General features: G+C 44.2%; 1 protein-coding gene across 4 annotated transcripts in view; it reads left to right on the forward strand.

Annotated features, from left to right (window-relative positions):
- Positions 1-17,718, forward strand: part of GPD2 (glycerol-3-phosphate dehydrogenase 2) — an 86,953-nt gene that overhangs the window by 16,665 nt on the left and 52,570 nt on the right. Inside the window, exon 2 of one of the 4 annotated variants that reach the window (XM_080399288.1) lies at positions 2,819-6,174. The gene's annotated coding sequence lies outside the window, so the exon portion shown is untranslated. Of the gene's footprint in view, positions 1-2,691; positions 6,175-6,213; positions 6,636-6,691; positions 12,849-17,718 lie in introns of those variants that run through there. The other 3 variants (XM_080399287.1, XM_080399286.1, XM_080399289.1) reach the window with 3 other exon arrangements.

Below are 17,718 nucleotides of genomic sequence, written 5' to 3' on the forward strand. Positions count from 1 at the left end.
ATGGCTTGAATGGCATAAAGACTCCAGCTTTCAATAATAAGGTTATAGCACCTAGGGAACCTCTTTTAGTGAGATTGCTTAAAACGTGCTTTCGTATGTTTCTATCTAATATCTGATGAATGGCTGAGAGGGATTATCTTGTCAGGACTCAGGACATCATTCCCTTTGGTTCAGTTCAAAAGTCTTTCAGGCAACTAAGGAGGTGCCATAGATCTTCACCAGAAACAAGGAAGACAAAACTTGTGACAGGAGGAAAGAAAAGGATTTTCTTAGGCCCTTTTATCTCACAGAAGGAAAATTTTTTTTCCATTCCAGGTCACCTTTAAAGGGACTCTGATATTGATGCTTCTGGCTAAGGCTTGACACAGCATCTTATGAGGCTGCCCCTGTGTATCTATGAGGAGGGTGCTGTCACACAGGGGCACCTGTAGCCTCAAACATCCTACGCTCAGCTGGAGCAGCTGCAATAGGAAGGGACTGATAGTTAAGTAGCAGGAAAACAGCTCAAATTAAGCTTATAACCGCAGGTGTGGATTACCTGAGGTGGGGCAAGTGGTTGTCATTCATTCCCTCCTCCCTAGCTGGTACAGACATGTGTTCCCATGTCATGTGATAAGACTGCAGCTGTGCAGCCACCCGCTTTAAAACTGGTGTTGCATCAATCCTTGTATTGGTATATAAAAAAGAGAAAGTGTGATGCTTCAGTGCACCAGTACTGCTTGCTCTGATTCACTTCTTTGTGTGGAGCTGCATTAAATGGAGATCTTGTTAGAAATAATGCCAAAGGAGTAATTCAGACCAACCTGAACTATAACATACCATTTCGTAAGAACCAACTGCCTGATCACCAGTTCCTCATGTTTAACTAACACTTGATATAACCAGGGAAGTCCAGTTAAGACTTCTTACTGGCCCTCAAAATAATGAAGGATAACTGAAGGCCTTTCAAAATGGCTTCTAAAAGCCTCTTCACTAAAGGCTTCCAAAGCATGCTCTCCTCTCTGTTTCCAGAGTGCAGAAAAATTGTACCATTCCTGGCGAGTTCTCTGCTGAGTGGAGTACACTCACATCAACTTGATTTTAACAGGTCACGGAATAAGCTGGGCATTTAAAAATATCCACCTACCCAAAAGGACAAATGAATACACATTGTGGAGCCTTCAGCAAAGATTGTCAAAACAAAACAAACAAAACAATCGTGGTAATCTTTTAGGTTAAGACTTATAATGTAGAACAACTTGTCAGTGCAGGTTAAAGTTTTAAGGCCTAGCAATTTTGACAGCGTCCCTTTGAGCACAGTGAGAGCGCAGGGACGAGCAGGACAGCAAAAGGTCACTTGGTCACACGTATCTGCTGCCTCTTTTAAGTTTATCTCAAGACCCACTAGGCACGTCCCAATTAATTATTTAAATCTGCAGGGAAAAAATATTTCTGTAGATGAAAATGTATCATCTTAAATTCTGGGCAAGCTACAGAATGGTTGGTGTGGTCAAAAATAGTACTAAGAGAAAGCTGAGGTATGATATCCGATCTACAGGCTTTGGACACCGAGAGAAGTCATTTACATCCTGTAATGTTGATTTGTCTCAGATATCAGCAAAGTGGAAACTTACAGATTTTCATATATCCCTTTGTTTTCAACTGAACAGTTCTGGATTACAAAAGGTCACTGAACCCAAATTGACAATGATATATGTGGTTATTTAAAATAACTTTTCCCAACACAACTATTGATTATGTTACTAGCAATCTGCACAAGTTCCTTGTAAACCTGTGGACACCCTGAAAACATCTGTCCCGGATACTATTCAAATGGTCACAAACAAAAGCCATGAGCCAAGCAATGCTAGTGAAATGGGCATTGGAAGTGAACAAGAGACTCAAGTCCTGTATTTATTCATGATGTACTGGAATAGTAGGCTAGGGCTTTCAAAGTGATTGCATATGGCTTTGAACAAGTTTTCTAAGATCTTCCCTAATCAATTCAATGGAGAAAATACCTGGATAAAAAGCAGATGTGTATATTCACTGGGGTTCGTTTTGGTCTGTCATTGTCTGAGAGAAAAAAATAAATCAGCACAAATTCCAAAAAGCCTTTTGCATTCCACTTTCTGAATATAATCTCTCACTCTGGCACACATAAAGAGAAAATAATTTTTAAATTTTTTTTTCCATATTTCCTGCCACAACAAAGATATTTAAACAACAGAAAATAAATACTCTTGGGTAGTCCAAGCAGTCTTGCTTTCTAAAAGACACTGTCTTTCTTTTCTCTCTCTCTGCCAATGAAATTCATGTTCTCTATTAGACCTAAGTTGACTGTTTGCCCCAGAAAAACATGGATACTGCACATCGCTTCTTTCCATTGCCTGGCTCTCCCATAGTTCAGCTGCTGGTGCTATCATTGCAGGGAGAGGCCGATTAATTATTGTGTTTGTTCTGCAACAAATAATGTGACCCATGACCTTATTTTAAAACTGCAATTTTTGCATTTGTTTCTGTGACTCAGCCCTGATGTGTTCTCTTTATATAACAGCAAACAATAAGACATAATTATGATGATAACACATTAGTTTTAATAGAAAAATGAGCCACTTTCTCTTTTCAGATACACACACAGAGTGGATGTTTTTATCGGTTGCAGTGTAGGGGGAAAATGTTTAAACACTAGGTTTACCAGCTGAACCAGGCTGTATTGCGAGTATCTGATATGAAGCAATACAGTTGTATTTCTGAATGATACTTGATACCAGCAGCCAGAGATGGGAATGCTTTAAATGTTTAATCATAGTTATGACTAAGTACTTCTATTTTCCAGTGCGAGGACCTACCATGGATCCTGCTTGAAAAAATCTCAGTAGATAAATTTTGCTTCTGTTTCTGTCACTTCGTTTCAACTCTTCTGTGATTATGAATACCCCTTGCTCCCCACAAAGACTTTTTCCTGAAGACAGATTAGAAGAAAACATATTTGTGAACATATGAACAGATTTTCTTCTTATGATACATAACTCTGGCATGCAGTCAGGAAATGATGATAATCTTTTTCTCCATCTTCCCTTGCTAATGAAGAGAAACTGCCTCTGGGGTTAAGGACAAAAGGTGAACTCTCCCTGAACACAATTTACACCTGCTGAGCACATGATTTTGGGCATCTAAAATTCTTGTCTTGGCAGGTGTCCCAGGGACCAAGCCACACGCACGGAGACTTAGGAGGTAATATTTTCATCTAGACATTAAATAAAAAACAGACTCAAGAGGAATGAATTTTGTGATACTTTAGGGCACCTCATGTTTTTGCTTAACCTTGTAAAAATCTTTCACTATTAAAACTTAAGAAAAGCAATCTTTACCAACCAGTAACGAAGATAAAAACAAAGTTGAAAAGTAACTAATAAAGAGGCAGCTGTAGTTGAAAAGAAGCCTAATCAAGGAAGCAAAGAACAGCCCATCCCTCTTTTGTTGGTAGCTTCTCCGTCAACAGGTAAGAAACCAGTCCTGGAAAGGGAGACGGTTAGGTAAATGTCATCCTTATAAAAGTTTTCACTCATTCTTGGACTTCCCTTTTATGAAAAGGCACTTTCATTTTCTAACCCTTTAAGATTCTACTGGTTTGGAAGAGTTCACGAAACACAGAAGTGCTGGGAGGCTGAGCCTGTTCACTTGGAAACTGGACATAGACACATTTACACTCATATGTTGCCTTGTTTTGAATCAATCAAACATAATAAACTGATACAGACAATGTAGCTGCATCTGGGTAGACAACCACCTTGAGTGGCGGGAGGATAGGATATTTTCCCAGTTCTTGCAAATTTATGATGATATTTTGAATATTTGTTAGACAGGCAAAGCAATAACATGTAGTGCTATGTTAGTATACATATACAGGGTAGGTATTCACATGTAGGACTTGCGTGTGTTGGATCATGCTGAAATTATTCACCACAAATTGCTTTTAAATCCTTTTTTTTCTCCCTAGCCTGATTATTATTCTTCCTTTCTAACACTCTCTCTCAAAAAAAACCCAACACAAAAAACATACCCCCAAAGAACCATGAGCCACTTCTGGGCCTTTTTCCTTTCATTTTCTGTTCTCTCTGTTCAGTTGAAGTATTCCTGTGGATTCTGAGGCTGAATTTCTATGGAGTATACTAATTCCAGCTGCCACCATCTTCCTTTTAAGAGCACTACCATGTCTCTTAATGTGTCTGGGATAAAAACTGCTTCCAGCATAAGTCGCCTGAATATCACTTACTTTGCAAAACTTCTGAAATCCAACCCTTGCAGTTGTTTACCAACTTCAAATGCCACCTAGAGAGCTGATAGCCATACATTATCATTGCAGCTTCCAATTTAGCTCATCTGGTTATATCTGACCCAAGAGAGAGGGATTAGGTTCCTACGGTCTCCTCAGATGGGACCTGTTGCTGACATTTAGCTGGCTGACGGGGGGACTGCAGCATGCCTGAAGGACATGGTGGGAGGTAGATGTGCCCCATCCTTCACGGCAGCAGCAGGTTGTTTTTCTGTGCCTGATAGAAAACACGTCTCATGCTGCCTGTAAAGCATGTTGACTAAGCAGTGAGCACGGAAGAACAGCAATAAAAGCAGTTTCTGGGAGACAGCCAAGGAGCACAGTTAGAGACACAGCTGATTCCTGTATGCCTGGAAAGCAGGGAACCACGGACAGTACAGTGCATGGGGTGTGCAGGGGTCCTGTGTGTGTGACACCAATCGTGTCAGACAACTGGTACAGGCAGTGTGTGGCCAAAGACAGACTTGTGATGGGCTTACAGGTGTCAACAGGCACAAGATCAGCTCATGTTTTGGTCCAGCATGGAAAAGTAGATCCCAAACACTTGTGGAACCACAGCTGCAGTGCCCTGAAGACATAAACTTGCAGGGAAAAGTACAGCCAAAAGTTCAGCAATGAGTTCTGGAGGGGGATGAAGATCCTGGCTTATCACTCACGTGTGTCTGGCTTTCTCACTGCAAAAGAAGCAACCAGCAGGAATCTCCAGATGATTCCCCCAAAACACATAGCTATGTTTGTCAGCTGTGTCCCTTAGGAGCCAGGAGTGTGGGAACCAGGATGAGAAACAAAGAGGACCATTAAAAACTGTAACTCTTGGCAGCGGCCCTTCTGAGTCTTGTCACTTGGTATCATAGAACAGAAAGTAAGAAGAATGAGGATACACAAAGCGTCTTGAGGTGTCACTCAGTCAAAAACTCACAAGCCTTCCACAGCAAGTGCCTAGGGAAGTTCAAGATTGGAAATCTGCTGTCTTTGGGAGGTAAAGAATTGGAAAGCTTTCAATTCAGGAAGCCCTCAAAAAGAAAAGCAAGCCTGCATACCTTGTGCTGCAAACCTGAAGTGAGATTCACCCTGTCCCAGCACAGACTTTCCTCTCTGTGACTGTGTGTCACCCCGTGGTGGGCTCCATTAGCTGTGCCCCAGAGGGGCAGCTGTGCAGCCTGACTGCAGGTGGAAAGTCTGGCTTCTACGAAGACCTGCATTAACCGGCTAAACTGTGCTTCTACCAAGTCTGCTGGAAATCCATGGCTCCAGTGGGGTTTCATGAGATGTTTCAGTTGTAGTAAGGGAGCTGGCAGATGCATCAAGCCGCTGAGGTGTTTCTCAACTTGCTCCATGCCATGCTGTAAGCACTGCAGGACAACTGAAAAAGAGGAGGCATGAATTTCTGTACAACCATTGTGCACCATGGTTTTGTTGGGGGTTTTTTTGTTTGTTTGCTTGGGGCTTTTTTGTCCTTTTTTTTTTTTTTTAAATAAAGGTGGATCCTCAGAGATTTAGCATTTTTCTGGTCTGGTATTTCCTCTGTGAATCATCCAGGATATGAATATTACGGTGTTATTACAATTGGAGAGACATGTCAGAAAGGTCTTCTCTCCACTGCACTGCACTTTAACCCACTAGGCAAGCAGGGAAGGAATCTGCAGTAGATGAATGGTCAGCAATATAATGCACATTAATATATGTACACGTAATAATACAGAATATATTTACAACAACTCGTGTTAACATCGTGGATCTGTCCCCCATTTATTTGTAAGGCAGAATCCTCTCCGTGACCACAAAGCGAACCACCACCAGAACCCCTCAGAAGCGAAGACGATAGATTCAACCAAATGCCAGCGCCGGCTTCTAAGGCAAGAGCAAACGACCCCAAGAAACCCCAGCGGCAGCGCTTGAAGCAGCCGGCTCCCCCGCCGGCCGGCCGGCGGAGCCCGGGCCGGAGGAGGGGCCGGGGTGGGCCGCGACGCCCCTCGCCACAGAGCGGGGTGAGGCGGGCGCGCCGCTCCCCTCAGCGCCGGAGCGGGAAGGCGGGAACAGGCCCCGGCGCGGGGCCTAGCGCGCTTCCCTGCCTGAGGCGAGCCGGCCCGCCGCTAGGCCCGGCCGCGGCCTGCCCGGCTGGGTGAGGCAGCGGGCAGGGCGGGGAGGCGCCGCGGGGGTTAGGGCGGAGCGAGGGGGACCCGGCTGGCCGCCGCAGGCGAAGCGAGGCGTGCCGCGGCCGGGGGAGGCGCGCAGGGAGCCGGCCGCCCCCCCACTCCTCCTCCCGCCGCCCGGTGAGCAGCCCGGAGGGGGACGCGGGCTCGCCCGGGCTCCAGCAGTAAGTGGCTTTCGGTTCTGGCGGCGGCGGGGAGCGGGCGGCTTCGAGGGCTTCGCACCTGGGCCCGGCGGCGGGGCGGGCGCCGTCTCCGGCTCGGGGGTGGGGGGCTTGGGGAGGCGGCAGCGCGCCCGGCCGCGCTGAGGGGAGGCGCGCCGGGGGTGGGCTGCCCGGACACGCGTGTTCGCGCCGCGGCTGAGTCTGGCTTGCCCCGGGTACCGACCTGCGGCCGCCTCTGCGTTCCTCCGGACCTTCACTTTCTGCGAAGTACAGCAGGAGCCTGCGCTGCCAGCGGCTACCAGCCCCCTACCCCCGTTCTCTTTAAGCTTTTGGATGGAAAAAATGACCAACAAAATCGAGTGTGTGGCAGTTCTATGGAAGTAGCATAAAGTCCTTGGCAGCTGGCCCCCTTGTCCGCGCGTTGCCACCCTGCTGGGGGCTGAGCCCCCCGAGAGTGCCCCTGCAACCCGGAGTATGGCCCTGGCTCGTGTTTGCAGGCCTGCAGGTATCTGTATTTTTGTTAAATATATCAAGTGCAGTTATCTATATCTTTAACAAATAGGGTTTGCAGAACTCTCTTAACTAGATTTTCATTCTCAGATGGAGCTGGTAGAATACAGCATCTCCTGTTATTAAAAAAGGGTGAATTATAGGCAAAGAGTAGCATAGCCACACTGGACTTCGGAAAATTAAAAGCTGCTTCTCACTTGCATTGAACATACTCATGGGACCATTTCTGGTTGAGATCATATTGGTGTAACAAGTCCTAAACTTTCTAGAGTTCTTATCTCTTCTAACCAATCCCTTCAGTAAACATTTTAAAGCCCATCACTACAGAAAAAGATATGTGTGTGTGTGTGTAGACCTGAAGTTTAAAAGAGCCAGATTTATTACCTGCTGAACTTACTCTACTGTTTGCAGTAGTAAAGGCGCACTGAAGGTGAGTTGCTTTCTACCGGCTGCTAGGAAGCAGGGCCTCTCTTCTCCACGCTGAAGCCTTTGCAGTTTTCTTCCCAGCTCTTTATTAGCCTTCCCAATGTCTCTTTATTGCCATCAGAGGGCAACGCCATCCAGGAGCCTCTCCAGCCTTGCCCAGGAGCCTCTCCAGCTTTGCTGGGCACAGTTGGTTCCCAGCTCTGTGCAGGACAGCTGCGGGGGCAAGGACTGCTTTCTCTTGAAGGCTGGGAGCCCTGTAGCTACGTTGCTCTGCTACCACTACAAACCTTTGCGTTTGTCTTCTAGTGGTTCTCGGGTCATGGCTAGCCTTCTCTGTGTGTCTTACCTTCACTCTCAGTGTTTGCAGTCTGCTTCTTTGCCAAGTCGCTTTGAACCATGATCGCTGTTCTGCAGTGGGGTTTTCACCCAGAAAGTTTCCCTGTGTGAGAGGTTTGCTTGAGTGTAATTACACTGATGTTGTCCCGAAGGTTCTGGACTAATTTTGTAAAATCATCTTCTGACCACAGATAAGCAAGCTTGGAGGCGCAGCTGTCAGGAGTGTGGCGTATTTTTAATTGACCTTTTATCAGGTTTTCAGACCTTTTTTTTTTCCCCACTTATTTGTAGGTACAGTTCCTCAGGAATGTTTAGTGATTGGCAGTGACTGACAATTAGCTAGTAAAGACTCTATCTGATATTTCAAGATATTTAAGGGTTGATAGCTAAGGCAAAATCCAATGTTGGCTCTTCTGTAGTAGCAATAAGCAGAATATTATAAATTTTAATGTTAGACATTTGCCAATTTTATTTAGTCTAACTTTCCATGAAAGTTTTGAGTAGGCATGCATGTGCATGAAAAATTATACACACCTTTTACCTTTAGTGCTACTTTGGCTGTATACATATGGATATACAATTTGTTTTGCTTAATTACGTATGTGCATATGTGCACATGCACAGGAGCATAGAAATAATAACTTTGTGAGCTAGGCCTTTATTACATAATGTAATATTTTCTCTAGAGATCCATTTCTACCTGGTAATCTGTCACTAATACAAATTTAGAAAGCTGGATGGATGTGGCAAGTTGAAAGGCCGTTAATGCAAACCGGTTTTCCAAAGGAAAGCTCATACAAGTTCCTTTCTGCTACTTGATTTGTCTTCACAGAAGTCTCTGCAAGCTTTAGCAAATATTTAAAAGAAATGTGCTTTTTCCACAGTCAGTTTGCAATTGTTACTTTCTACTTTCACATGTAAATACGTCGATGGTTTCAAAAGAAGGGTTTGCATTTGCAAGTGGCTCTGTTAAGCAATGGTTTACTTTTATCCTAGTGCTTGTTTACATGCTGGCAAACAGGATTTAAATAATTATTTTACCTTTTCTAAAATACACGGGCATATGCTGCACTCTGTTCAAACCAGAAGTGTGATAGTCCAGTTGTATAAATTAGTTAATCTATTGTATATTGCTTGGCCTTCGGGTTGTAGTTTGAGCCTGCATTTTTCCGGGGATTAGCTTTATCATCGTGGGTGTGCCCGGGCTGTTGCGAGCTCTTGGATGTGAGCAGGACTACAGGGTCCAGAAGGGTGCGGATAGCTGTGCCTGCCACTGGCCTGGGCACAGGCCTGTCCCCTGCCTTGTTGGGTGCCCTCGGGAGAGCAGGAGACCACTGGAAAGCTGAGTGCTGGGTAAAAAGGGAGACTATGATGAAATAAAAATGTAGATGTAGCCTATGTCTTCCAGAAAGCATTACTTTCAAAACCAGTTCTTTTTATGTAATGAAGAAACAGTTTGTAATCAGAACTCTCCTACAGTATCACCGTATTGCTTTTAGAAACATGCCGTATCCCTAAATAACTCTGAGCAGTTCTGTCTCAAAGGGGTTTCCAAATGCCAGATGAACTTGCCCAGAGCTACAGCCCAGTAATGCCAGTGGAGCCCGGGTTGTTGTTTCTCTGCTGGCTGGGCATGAAGTCTTGGATTGTGCCTTTTTTTTTTTCCTCTTCTTAGCTAGGGGTTTCTCAAACATAGTGTTGATTCTGATTTCAAAATGCTATTGAATGCATGCCTGTCCTCTGGGATTAGATTTGCACGTACTATCAGGTCTCAATCTTTATTCCAGTACATAAAACTAGGCTACTTCCTTGACACACCTAAGTAATCACCTAATTTGTAGTTATTCTTTGAGCAGATACCTGTTTGTATATGCAGATCTGTGTCCAGTCTTGTAGTAAGTGAAACACCGTATTTTCTAATCCTTTCTCTTTAGTGTTTGACTAGAGGAGCAGAAAAAACCCCATGGATATAGTTCAGTATTAGGATTAAGCTGAACTGGTAGACTGTTTCATCAAATAGCTGCATTAACTATGAAGGGAAATGAAGAGTATCAGAAAGGCTGAACAGCTATAAATTAACTATCTAACAAGAACACATCTTTCTAATTACAGTAATTGGTTTATAGTGTTGTATTGTATTGTGTGTATGGTGGGTTTTATGGCTGATATTAATCCCCACTCTAGAAAGCAAGAATGACTATTTGGACTATTTAAGCTAAAGACAATGTTGGCACAAGAACAAAAAAGTATGGGAATCATCATGTGTACATTTATTCAGGCTGGAGACTAGTTTTCCCACTCCTTGGATGGCAGATTTCGAAGTAGTCTTTGCGTAGGACAGGAGGGAATTTAAATACTTTTATCATAAAACTTGATAAATTTATTATGAAGTTGGTATGGTGAGAAAGCTCAAAATACTCGTGACCTCAGTGTTTCTTTGCATTCCTGTTCTTAGGTACAGTGCTTGGGATTACAGCCATCACTGTCTATAAGTATTGCCTCTTCTCAGAAACATACTGCTTTCCCTGGCAAGATTATTACTATCTAAAATCCCAAGAAAGATTTACAAATCAGACTTTTCCCCTCACGATCTGTAAGACTTTTTATTATTCTTTTTTTTAGTGTAGGGAGGGTAGTGAAATTGAAGAGAAAGAACTGGTCAGATTAAAAATAAAAATAGTGGAAAGAGAAGCCAAAAAACTTTGTTACTTGTAGGATACAGGTTAACGCAGCTGGGATATCATCTAATGCTGGGTGGGAAAACCTTGGTACCTAAGTACAGAAGGCAAATTAAGTAGTCTGAAGCAGTTGGGATCAAGAGAAGGAGTGAGAATAGTATGCCTATTTTTTGCTTTGTTTTTTCTTTATTTTTGTGCATGACAAGTGCTGCTGCTACTTTGGGCATGATAGCTGAGCTAGTTGCCTGTACTGGAGCGTGGGAAGGATTTTCCCCATATGGTAAACTGCTGCTTTGCTTCCACCTATTAGTGCAGGGTGGCCTGTTGGGTTGTTGCATTTGAAGTTCTATGTACAGGAACTTAGACATTTGTGGCATGGTCTGTGGCTGAAAGGCACTTGTAACCCTGTGAGCTCTCTAGATATTGAGGGTTATGTTTCTGTGCTTGGTTGGTGAGGTAGTTCTTGGATAATTGCTTTAATTAAAGTGCCGTAACTTGTATTTAAAAATCCAAAGTAACCATTGAAGGCGTTCATAGAATGGTTTGGATTGGAAGAGACTTTAAAGATCATCTTGTTCCAACCCCCTGCCATGAACAGGGACACCTTTCCACTAGACCAGGTTGCTCCAAGCAGCGTCCAGCCTGGCCTCGAGCACTGCCAACCTCATTAGGCTTTAGGAGGGGATCTGGAGGATGGACTCTGACATGATGTGTCAGCCATGTTTCGTACCCACTGGAACTCTTTCTTGGTCTGTGGCTTCTTTACACATATGGCTTACAGCAACTACTCGTGGAAGTCACGAGGACATGAATCAGTGGCACAGACTTCTGCTGACAAGGTGATAAGGAGCTTTGGTTGCCCTTCAAAGCATGCCGCTTTGTTCTTGTTTGCTGCCGTTGTTCTTTGAGTAACAAGTGTGCAGGGCACCCTAGGAGATGAGACTCGTATCAACTGAGGAGAGAGATGCTTGCGTTGGGAGTGCTGCAGGGTAAACATCTTCAGTTTTGCTTGGTTTAAACTTTAGCCACTTGCTTTTAAGATGCTTACTTCAGTTAGCATGGTCTGACATCCTATGTAAGCTGGTGTTAACCACTTCAGTCTTTTGAAAAGCAAACGAGAGAAAGCTGGTAGATGATCTTAGGGGGAGATGCTAATAGGATTATTTTCTGATTACATTCAGTTTTTGTTGTTATCTGGCCACTTCCTGCATTGACACACCCAACAAACTGCCAGTAAAGCTCTCAGAATAGTACAGTTTTAAATGTTTGTTACCCACAGTGGTAACTGTGGCCTGTCTTACTGCTGTTTTGTGCACCATCACAGTGGCCACCTTTTAAGTAGTCCTGTGAGAAGGATCAAAAGCTGAACTAGAGGGAGCTGAGGATAACAATTTAGCTGTTTGGAGAAGCAGAGGTGCTGCAAGACTCTTGACTTGGCCTGGAGGGACATTGGTCTGGGTCTCTCATGACCCAAAACTTACCTGAGAACCTTTTGGAAGGAATGAGAAAGATTGAATTAAACCATGCTACTGTGCCAATGGCAAATTATGCAAACAGTAGTGGTGATGATTATAAGTTTTCTATTTTTAAGTCTTCCATTGAGTGACTCACTTTATTAGATGTGTTCGTTTAAAATGGAATGTGAAGCACCCAGATTCCATGGTAATGGCCTCATAAAGCACACAGATATACAACATAACAGATTGGATTTTTTCTCTTAATTTAACAGGTTTTGCGTCTCATACACCATGTCTGATGGCAGCATACAGGGCGTCATGCACTCTTATTGCTAAGCTCTACAGTTTGTATCCATCTGTCTCTTCACTTTTGCTAAAGTAGTCATCTTTCTTTGATCTCTAACTCGCGATTCTGCATCTGAATTTTCCACCATTCCCCTTCCCTCCCTCTTCCCTCATCCCTCTCATTCTTTCCCCCAACTTTGGCGGTGCACTGCTTAGGTCCAGCCCAATATCTTAATAATTAGAAAGTACTTGAGTACAGAAATGCTGGCAATTGCAGCACTTCCTTTTCAGTCACCAGGCCTCCTCGGGTGGGAGTGGGTTACGCAACTGAAAATAAGATCCAGCCAACAGTCTTGCAGCTACCTGGGCTGGGCATTATGGGAAATAAGGAAGGCAAGTCACTCCTAGGATTTGTATCAGCCTAATTGAGAGCTGCAGGGTGGCAGATGTTTGTCGTGTGGGGCATGCTACTTGGAAGTATCTGCTGAAGATGGTGTTGAAATAACATCTTTAAAAAACGTGATGTAAGTTGTGCTTTGTATGCTTTTTGTTTTTTTTAAATGTGAGGCTGAAAGTGAAGCAGAAGAATCCTGTGTTTAAGAAGTATATTAATTGATGAAGCAGAGCCCTTGCCCATGATGTGGGAGGTCCAGGGTCTGTTAGCTTGTGAGAGTCACCCGGGGACCTCGCTGAGGCAGGGTCACCAGTCACCAGCCCGGTAGCTTCCTATGGAAGTGACTGTTGCATGCTTATATACAGCAAAGTTGATGTGACTGAATTGCTGGTTAAGAATGTACTGCAAGAGGGAGCAGTGCCTGCTGTGATGACAGTTTGTATTAACTTTTTAAACTTTTGGAAACGGAAGGCATGAGCTTGTCCTGCTATGTCTTTTCTGTAGTTTCCATTTGTGTAGACTAGTTCCTTGCACCACCCCCACCCCCCACCCTCTTCCTGTTTCTTTTCAAGTTTAAAGCCTATTTCTTCTTATCAGGAGTCCTTTAATAGCTGGAAGTATGAGCTAACGTCCCTGTGAATTTTTACCTATTCGCTGAAAAATGTTCCCTGTGGGTTATTTAACTCTTTGCACAATACCCACCCCGTGCAGCATGCTACTGACTCCTTCCATGCCAGTCAAGAGCTCCTTGCTCCTGCCAGAGCTTGTTCTAGAGCCTGTTTAGGACTTCAGGCCACCCTTAGATCGAGGGTGTGGGTCCAAAGGGTATCATTTATGGCCTGTATTGAAACTAAGGATAAGGCTTAACATGCCTATTTACAGTGTCAGATGGCACTGGCAGCATTAAAGCACTGTACACTGTTTCAGCCATTTTTAAAGGTGACTCAAAGTGTTTGTGTTAAGGAAAGATGACTGACTTCTGACTGTATCACTTATGCTGTTTGCTATTATGATTTTCATTAAAATTTAGGTTTCCATCACAAGCTATTGATCTTGGCTTGGAAGACAGTCAGGTTTTATTACCTACTTGAAAAAGATGAGGGTTCTTTAAGTGTAGGCTCTTCTGTGTGTAGATCACACTCTGTAATTCTGTGGACTGCACTCTTTCCCCTTTCATCTTCGATGCTCTGGTTTATCCTGCTTGGTGCTGACAGCAGCCTTTACCAGCTGTTTTGGGACAGAACTTGAGGAAAAAAAAAACAAGTGTATGTTCAGAGAGCCTCTGGTTTCTCTGGTTTTGTGGACACTGAGGCAGTGTTTAAGCCATTGTCCTGCCTGGAGGAGACCTTGCTGAGTGCCATTTCCCACATGCAATACAGTTCCTTTCAGAATGAAGCTGGGGCATTTGGGCAGGGGGAAGGTGTGGTATGCCCCAGCAGAGCTCCACTGAAGATCCAGGGCAGAGGCTCGGCATGGCAGCCAGGCACGTATAGACTGTGTCTCCACTGGCTGTTTGTCTGGGGCTGTGCCTGTCTGCAGTACCTGCTGATGCCCCGAGCTCAGTTCAGCCTAATCCAAATACATCTGCTCATACCTTGCAAATATGGCTTGCGGGTTCCTAGGAAGAAATTGAGATGTTCTAGGTGTAAAAGCACTGTCTGTAGGTTTGAATGTCTGTCTAGCTTTGTGTTGGAGTGGCTTATGTTAAGCCGTATTTTCCTTTCTGTCCCTGAATAAGCTTCTCTTACTGATGGTGAGCAAGATTTATGTGGCAATTTGAGCAGCTGGTCTCCTGGGAGCGTTCCTTTCTCTGGAGAACTGCATATAATCTGGCTATCGGCTCCGAGTAGAGCTAATGACACACATACCCGGCTGTCGGGCGTGCGGAGGGTAGCCCCTTGCCGACAGCTGAGGGCTGAGGCTAGAAATCCCTCCTGTATAGAGGGCATGGAGCCTGCCGCTTTGTTTGTGTTATATATATAATCTTGCGTAATGAAAGTGGCAAAACTGTTCTCTGCTGCGTATCTAATTTCACTTCAGTGTGGTTAGGAGAACTGTATCCACAGTGAGACTGGTGTAAGGTCCCACTGCAGGAGTGATCCTGGAGCCCCTTCCCTACGCGCCCATGCCTTCGTGCCCACTGTGGTAGTGCCTCGAGCTCGTCCTTGGTGCCAGCTGAGTTGCTATAAATAGGTCGTGTCAGTAAAAAGGCTTGTCACAGCTCTGTGTGTGTTGTTACGTGTGCAGTGAAAAAACTGTGCTCGTTTGTGGGAGGAAGCTGCGGGGCAGACGGATCAAGTTGTAACAGTGTGTGGGCAACCATGTTTTGTGTTCTAAGGTATTAAACTGGGACAACAGAGGTGAGTGAGGCGAGTGCCACTCGGCTGTCCTGTCCCATCCTCCTTCGAGGCTATTCCCTTTGCTGCTTTTGAAGCAGCTTCTGTACCGCTGGGGTTTCCAGCCTGGTATATAGGTACGTTCAGGTCTCTCTTTTTTTTCTCCCCCACCCCCTGCCCCCCCTGCCACTTGCCCCCTTATTATCAGTACGCGTTTGTGTCTGGGTTCACGTGAGGAAGCCAGCTCTGGGAGGCGGTGCAGGCGGGCCGGCGGGCAGCGGCTGTTCCAGCTCCCTGGCCCCAACTGCTGGTGCTTGAGTGTCAGCGCTTCCAGGTGCTGGTGGAGCTCTGCAGACTTCTCTGTGCTGCGTTGCTTACACTGGGTTCTATAGGGTAAAAAGTTTCACTGTTAGAAATTTGAAAGTGCAAAAGGTTAGTGTGCCAAAAGACTGTGATATAATAGACACCATTCTAAAGATTTTGTATCTCACCTAAAATTTTCAAGAAACCGATTTTGACTTGGACTTTCATTTTATTTCAATATTCATTTACCCTCTGAAGACTGACTGTCCTTTATTTATATGTAGGAAGGAGTGCAATTGCATGCAATTGGCAGTGGAGTTTGTTAGGTTCCCAGCAGAGATTTTGTATAGGAAGCTTAAAAATTGTTTGCTTGCCTCTATAGTGTTGTGTTAGAGCTGGTGACAGGTGCTTCAGAGCTTTCTGGATCAAAGGAAGCATTGTGGGGGCTTTTGGTTTTGCTGTTTGTTTGTTTATAAATTAATTCTTCTATCTGGAAGAACTAGTGTTTATCCTAGTTAATAAATGAGAACCTATGGCATCCATAACAAAACATTGCCTGTCAGCATATGTGAGTACAACAGCAGCGAAGGGGTTAGGGAAGGTATATTAGCATGGGGGGTTGCTGACACCGATGGGAAGTATAGAGGAGATGGCACCGGGAGCTCCTTTAACTGAAGTGGCTGAAAGCAGAGACCTTGGGTCTGTGCCTGCTGTTTGCTGGGGCCTGTTGGGAGCTGGAAACAGAGGAGATGTAGCTCACTGAACACGAAGAGCAGATGTAATAATAGTCATTATCTTATTTCCCAGCACTGTCCCAGTACAGCTTTTATTCAGTACTGAGCCTATTCTGTTTGGAATTTTTTAACAAAGTTACCAGAATAGATACTTCAAACTACTGAAAAATGGTATAAGGCTATCAATGTAACTCAGAATTGTGGTGAGTGTTGAGTTTGTTTGTTCTGCTTACTTTCATAAGCTTGTGCAGCATTGTTGTACAAACAACTTGGAAATCTACTACACAACTTTGGGGGAATTAATGTTCTTTTTTCTTCATATTAATATTTCCAGTGTGATTCACAATGAGAGAAACTTTAGATTTAGGTTGATGCAGTAAGGGTTTTTGAACCTGTAACTAAAGATGTAAAGGTCCAAGAGGTACATTATTTCTTCAGTTTAAAAAAGTTGGGTGGGTTTCGGTTTTGTGGGTTTTTTGTTTGTTCAGAAGTATTGATAAAATTCTTGTTAAAAAGGTCCAGTAGAACATGCTGTCCTGAGATCATGATTTCTTTGTTTTAAAAAGAAAAATAAATGACTTCCAAAGCTGTGTGGAAAATGGCATTTTTGGAGTGAACTGGTATGGGTGGTGATCACTGAGCCTTTTAGTCAGTGGCTTGTATACCTTGTGCTGCTCTAGTTCAGTCCTCAGTGAAAGTGTAATGGTTTAACTCTGGTAGGTGTGCACCTGGTCTGCCAAATGAAGTCTCTGAAAAGGTTTAAGGAGGCCAGGGGACAGGGAGCAGGGATGAGTGCTGGCTGTGCTGTCGGGTACCCTGGTCCTGCAGCCTGCCCTTCTGCAGGCTGGGTTTGGCCTGGGGTGGAGGGTGCCTTGTTGTGCAGTGGAAGGTGGGGGGTGGTCAGCACATGGCTAGGACCCTCTTGGACTGTGCTTGCTGTCTGACACCAGCTGCTGAGCTGTGGCTCTCAATTAGTTTGCTCATGGTTAATGGACTTTTGGAGTTTAGCTTAACAGGGATAAGTAGGGATTTGTGCTTCAGCCATCACCCTTTCTTACTGAACGTGGTAAAACACTGAAAGGATGCACTTCCATTGTTTGCTTGAAAGCCAGTATCTCTACAGACGTGTAAACCGTCTTGTTGGAAGATGCTAATTTGTTCTTTTTAAACTCCCTTGGATTCTAGAGCATATTGTGTTCCCAGAACAGGCACTTGCAAGGGTTTCATGCTCTTACTTGAAGTGACTCCTTTGCTGATGCGTAAGGTGTGTGAAACTACTTCAAGACTCCCACCAGTTTGCAGTCTGAAAGATGAGTTATTATCCTAGCAACTTGAAGAAACCTTATGTTAGAAGTGTATAGTACACAGAGTGCTTGGATAATATGTATGTATCTACCATCACCATATGCTTCGTGTGGCTATAGACAGTATGTGAACTGATGTTGATTGTCTTAGTTCTTTTATTTTGCAGGAGATGATGAGTGTGGTGATGGCAGTGCAAGTTTTCCAGCTGCTGTTTTAATTCTTGTGCAATACTGAATTTCATATTGTGTTACAACTTCATGAGTATCCGTAGGCATTTTCAGGTCTGTAGAAATTATATTACAAAAGGTTGTCTTAACAGATT

The sequence above is a fragment of the Falco punctatus genome (assembly GCF_963210335.1).
Source record: "Falco punctatus genome assembly, chromosome: 8".
NCBI lineage: Eukaryota > Metazoa > Chordata > Aves > Falconiformes > Falconidae > Falco > Falco punctatus.